Here is a 6,323-nt window from a genome sequence, read left to right on the forward strand (position 1 = left end):
GTTTGCAAATGTGATATGAATTTAAGTCTTTTGTCATAAACGTTAAAACACTTCTAAGACAAACATATTAGAAGCTTCAAAGTCAGTCATTTTTCTATCAACGTCTCATTATCAACTCTCTCTCTAAGTTTAATTTTAAAAATAAGAAAGTTATACTCTTCCACCCACCACAGCAGCTAAACCTCCATATTCAGCCACCAAGAGCAGACAGCATGGTAGATCTGGGATGTCCTTCATCCATGTCCCATCCCATCGAAGCAAGCACCCACCATCCTTTCTGCCCCAGCCTCTGCCCCTGCAGAGAGATCAGAGGGACCTGAAATGCCCTGTTAGTTTTCTCTGCCAAAACTGGCAGAGCTGCTGGGTCAGGCTCAGCTGGCACCGGCTGGGAGGCCAGTGCTGATTCAGGGGTGGCCCGAGGCTCCCTACTTTGGGCTCAGCAACAGGGAAGGTGATAAAGAGGCATGCCTGTAGCTTATTCTTCTGAAAGGCACACTTGAGGAGGACAGCAGGAAGGGAGGCAAACTGAGGCCAGTTCTTAAGCAAGGTTAACGGAGTCCAGCAACAGGCTTTCCTGTGAAGATTACTCAAGACGCATTAGCCATCTCCAAATCCACAATACTTTTTTTAATTTAAAATATATTTTTTATTTCAAAAAGCATTCCAGTTATAGTATATGGGATATCACTTGAGGTAATTAAATTTTTGTTGCTTAGAAGGCTACAAATACCATACAGCATGACTGATAGGCCCATGGAAAATCAGTGTTTAGGTGACTAAATAGAGAAAGGTTGTCTATGCACTTCACTGTAGGCATACTCAGACAGTGTTCCTTTTTCCTCACTGTCCACAGTTAAATTTTGATCGAACCTCCTACATTGCTCAACAGTGGCCAAAATATTCATCAAAATCCTACTCTAAACAGTCAACAAGAAAACTGGCAAATCACATTTGAATAGGTTCAATAACTTTCTATGTAAATGAATGTAACTAAAACTAAAAAGCATAGATTTTACCTTTCCTTCATGCTGCTTCTTAAAGTATGATTTCATCTAGCTTCATTATAAGACAACACTGTCCTAATGTGAACTCTTCTTTACTAAGAAAAGCTGTCTAACGGAGGCTTATTTCTTCACTTGAACGGGCCATAAATGAGGTTTCACAGGCGTAACGTGAGACTCAGATGAATGTCTAAGAAGGTAAATCGTTCAGATACTGCTCTCTTTCACACTGTGCACTGAACCTCTCAAATACATTCAAATAACTTCAGACGGGGCCCCGTTTCCTTTCCTACATAGGGCACCTCGCTCACCATGATAGACAAAACAGTGCTCCCCCCCCCCGCCCCCGAGAGGTCCATGTCTTAATACCTAGAGCCTGTAAACATACCCTTTACATGGCAAAGGGGGCTTTGCAGTTGCTGTACACCTGAAACAAACACTGTAAATTTACTACACTTCAATAAAAAATTAGAATTTTTTTTAAATGAAACTTTGCTAGTGTGATTAAGAAAAGAATTTTGAGATAGGGAACTTGTCTTGGACTTTCCAGGAGGGAGGAAGGGGTTAGAAGCCAAGGAATGCAGGGGGCCTCTAGAATCTGAAATGGATTCTTCTCTAGAGCTTCCAGAAGGAACACAGCCCTGCCAACACCTTGATTTTAGCCCAAGGAGATCCCTTTCAGCCTTCAGACCTCTCAAATTTGGGCTATTTTAAGCCACTGAATTAGTGATCATTTGTTACAGCAGCAATAGAAAACTAATACATTTGTGTATTACCTTCCTTCCCATCCTACACCCCGTCTCTCCTCCACATGCACACTGGAGCCTGCCCTGGCTGAAGCATCAATTCTTCCAGGAAGTCTTCCTTTCTGACCCCCATCCCAACCTCCCCTCCAAAGAGATAAGGTGCCTCTCTCAGTTCTAACCTCCATCAGAGCCCTTGTCAGACCATTATTATAATTAACTGATGCTCCCCGAGCAGACATCAAACTTCCGAAGGGCAAGAACTGTGTCTTGGGATTTTTGTATCCCTTGCTCTCAGCATGGGGCGTGGCACAGCTCAGACCCTCAAAAAATATCTCTTAAATGAATAACTGCTGTTTCAAAGGTTTTGAACAGTTCATCATCTCCCGAAAACAAACTATACCCATTTTCACCTGAGATAGGGAACATCTATTGAATGAATGAACAATTGGGGGAAAAACGCTGTTGAATCACAGTAACTGCACCCATGAATGGTGTCAGAGAAAAATAACATTGTGCTGACCAGCCCACTGGCCATTTTACGCTCCTCTTTTTGCCCCCAAGACTCGATTACCAGCTTCTAGGCAGTCCTCTGTCAGGCATTTCAACAGAGATTGCTGGTTTAACATAGATTTGCCAAATGTTAACTTTGCTCATGTAGCTTTGTGTTATGTTATACTGTCCACAGCAATAGTGCCAGAAAAGATGATCTGTATCATTTAAGAAACTTGAAATTTTTATCTATATTAATAAAAGAAAAAAGTTACTAAAGCAGTGCAGCTATGTTTCTGAAGGAAGGGGAGGAAATGCCTTCTAGAGGGACATAAAATTCTGAAGGGAACAGAAGCAAGATTTTACAAGACTATTTGAGATAATGTCAAGTACAAGAACAAAAGAACATAAACTAAGGCTCAGAAAGGGTCAGACCCTCTAGGAATTTAAGCAGAATTTCTTTAGACATAGAGAAGGAAGTTTATAGAATAAAAAGCAGAGGGTTGAAATGGGGGAAAGGCTGTTGTAAATATATCTGAAGCTGTTAGACCAAAATTGTTCCCTGAGTTATACTCAAATCATAGATCATGGCTTCTAATTCCTCAGAACAGAGCAACTCAGCATTGAGTAATGGGCTTTCTTTGGGTGGTGTCATTTTTATCTTCTTTTTAACTTCCTTTAAATCAGTCCTTTAATTTAGCCACTTGGCAGGGCCTTAGGGTATATAAGCCAGTGCTCTCCAAGGTTACCAGACAAAGTCTTGGTCTCACAGATGAGAAAACCAAGACGTGGAGTTTAAACTGTTTGCCACGGGACAGGTGATGAGTCCCTGACCAGGAAGTCTGGAATTCAGACTTATTAGACCACAAAGGGGCTGCTTATTGAATTGAACCCTGGCTTTGTGATTGTTTTTTTCCATCTCAGAAGTGAAGTTGTCATGATGAAATGCCCATTGATTCCAGGGACCACTGTTATTATTACTTACTTACCAAGGCCAAATCTTTCTTTACAAATGATGCCAATTATCATCTGTGTGATTTACTTGATGCATAGTCTTGTTAAATGAGTGGTTTGGCCAATAGTGTGATGTAGTCAATGGGGAAAGAAATCATTCCCAGAAGGAAGTGGGACTTGAACTAGCAGCTGTGTGACGGGCGGAAGTTGGCTAGGTGCAGAGAAGGAAAGCAGAGTGGAAGAGAGTCCTGAGATGCACAGTGGGGTGGGGCCATCAGGTGTCCTAAGCAGAGATCTTCTTTCAGGGAGATGTCAGCAGCCTCCTGGTACAGGACAGGGCAGCATGGAAGCTGGCTCAGGGGATAGTCAGCTCCTGACCAGACCAGGTCCAAGTGACCAGTTCTTTCAAGGGGCTGCCCAAATCAACAAACCCCACTTAGGGCAGGTGACTGTCAGAGAAAGTCATGCACATCAAAGCAGCATGGATTGATTGAGGTGGTAGAAGTCAGAACAAGGATTAAGCAATTGGCTAGTTTTTCCTGCCCTTCTGCTCTGTGAAACAGAGAGACTGGCAATGAGTTTTTAAATGCATATTAAAAACAAAAATGAAATAATATGTTGTTCTATTACATTTGCACAAATTTTTATCCCTTAACAGAGGCACTGGGGATTGAACCCAGGACCTTGTGCATGCCAAGCACATGCTTTACCACTGAGCTATACCCCCCACACTCTTTTTCTGTAGAAAAAAATTTCTTTAATATTTAATACTTGTAAGAGTTCTATAAAACAGGCATTCTTGTCTTCACTGATGAGGACGTAAATTGGACAAACATTTTCCAATCATAATTAATTCACTTACTTAACAATTATTGGTTGAGCACCTCCCTATTCACCAGGCACATGCCTTTGAAACATCTTGCCTTTTGTTCGCCCTCCTTTTCCCCAGACTTCTCTTACTGCCTCTGGCTTCCTAGAGCAGCTCATCAGTGATAATCCACCCAGACCCAGCCTCTCTAGACAACGGTCCAGGATGCAGACCTACCCTTCTCTCTCGTTTTCCTTTCAAAACAAATCTGTTTGGTGTCTCATTCTACTAGGGCCCTGCATTCAGCTAGCTCCACCCAGTAAAGTACAGTGAGTGACATCAAACAAACATTTAAGTTAATTCAACCAGGTACCCTCAAGAACAATAATAGATTTTTTTTTTCATATAACCTGAACCCTTACCACCAGTTAAATATCTCATCTGCTACTCATCTAGAAATAGTGATCTAGTCTAACTCTGAAGCAAAACTGTGTTACCTAATTACATACACACAAAATCATATGTGGTGAAATTTATGGGCATTTTGATGGTGATTTTGACTATGCTGAATATTCCCCTTAATTACTAACATTAGAAGCTGACCCAATCCCTCAGATGCTCCTCTGACTCAAGCTCAACCAAATGATGCCAAAGAGCTAAAGAGCTAAGGTTAATCATCTACTCACATGTTTCCTTTGCAGAGACATTTGTGTTGTAAAAGAGGACATTTGGAGGAGCAGTGGTTTATTCGTAAGGAATAACACTGTGGTGGGTGTAATACTTACCGGGAAGGGGCCTTTTAGCCAGGCTTCTCCTTGATACAGCAAGCTTTGAAATCTGTCTTCTTCAGCTTTATTAAAAGAACCAGACTGGTCCAACAAAGTAGTTCACATGCCTTGGTGCCCTTATATACATTACAGATGCTTTGGGAATATTGTCATCAGTGTACAACTCAGTGAATCAGATCAACACTTAAATGCTTACTGAGCGTCTAAGAGGAAGCTAGCTATATAAGTACTTTCCTATATATTATTTCATTTAATCCTCACAATCATTTTGTGAGGTAGGTTCTGTAGCTATTTTTATAAATGAAGAAACTGAGGCTCAAACAGCATTAAGTTGCACATTTGGTAAAGCAAAGATTTGAACTCAAATCTGATTGACTACTGAGCCAACTGCAACGGAACAGTGCTTCTAAATGACCTGCCTACAAACATTTGATACCACTTACATACAACCTTTTGATTTGGGCAGGAAAGTTTCCAAGTTCCTTGTAACATAGATTGTAGTATAGATTGTCTAATAACTCCCTACACCTCTGTATCACTTAGCAATTTGAAAAGTGCTTTTAGATATATTATCTTAATTGACTAACAAAACCTCATGAGGCTGCAGGGCAAATATTATTACCCTCAGTTTTACAAAAGAAACTGATGACCAGAGAGGGTAGGAACAGACACAGGGTTGGGAAAAGGTGGACAATTTTGTAGCTGAGAATGATAGGAAATTGACTCTGGAACATCCTGCAACCCCACATGGGCCAGGCTCAGACTTTCCATCAGTGTCACCAAGCAACCACCCATAGCAGAGCCGTCAGCATGCGGTCTACATACGGTACCAAAATCAGGAGGCCAAGGTCCACTTTAAGGAGCCTATGTCTTCCTCCTTAGGAAACTATTTCTGGCTCATGCTGAACAGATTAGAACATTCCAAACTCATACCAGGACTTGAGTCTGAATCCAAATATTTCTTTTCAATTTCCATAATGTTTTTCTCCTTTCTAAAATTGCTCACTTAATTAAAGATCGGCCTGTTCCTACCCCTTTCTCAATTACTTTCCAAAGCACAAAAATTACATCAGGCAAAAATTTATGTGCTTGTTCTCCACACTGCGACATGCTTGCACCCCTACCCAGTCTCAGATTCCTCCAGTGTATCTGTGCTTGTAAAGGCTTTATTCATGGGTAAGGAGAGGTTAGATGACATTTGGCTAGAAATCCAAGAACATACAAATTCCATCTGACCCACAGAGACCCCAAGACAGAAAACACACAAGGAGAAATTACATGAAGGAAACAAGATACCATTTTCTTATTAGCCAGATGTGACTCTCTTAGATGACTCTGGTTTCCCGTACGCTCGTGTGGACCAGAAGGAAACCCCCCTGACCATTATTCTGTATTTATGTTTCAGGCATAATAGCGACAACCTTGGATTTCATCCCTGAAAAATTTCCCTCTGCCGAATACCAAACCATATCTTCAGAGGCCACAAAAACTGACATTCAGCGTATACAGAAAACAAAATAGGGTGAACACAGAGCTA

The 6,323-nt window shown here is 41.3% G+C and overlaps 1 non-coding gene across 1 annotated transcript; it reads right to left on the reverse strand.

Moving 5' to 3' along the window:
• Nucleotides 1–3,845: 3,845 nt before the first annotated feature.
• TRNAA-GGC (transfer RNA alanine (anticodon GGC)) lies at nt 3,846–3,917 on the reverse strand. Its single transcript has one exon. It is a non-coding gene; the product is annotated as a tRNA-Ala (tRNA).
• Between the last annotated feature and the right edge of the window lie 2,406 nt (nt 3,918–6,323).

This window comes from Camelus dromedarius, chromosome 4 (assembly GCF_036321535.1).
Source record: "Camelus dromedarius isolate mCamDro1 chromosome 4, mCamDro1.pat, whole genome shotgun sequence".
NCBI classification, from domain to species: domain Eukaryota; kingdom Metazoa; phylum Chordata; class Mammalia; order Artiodactyla; family Camelidae; genus Camelus; species Camelus dromedarius.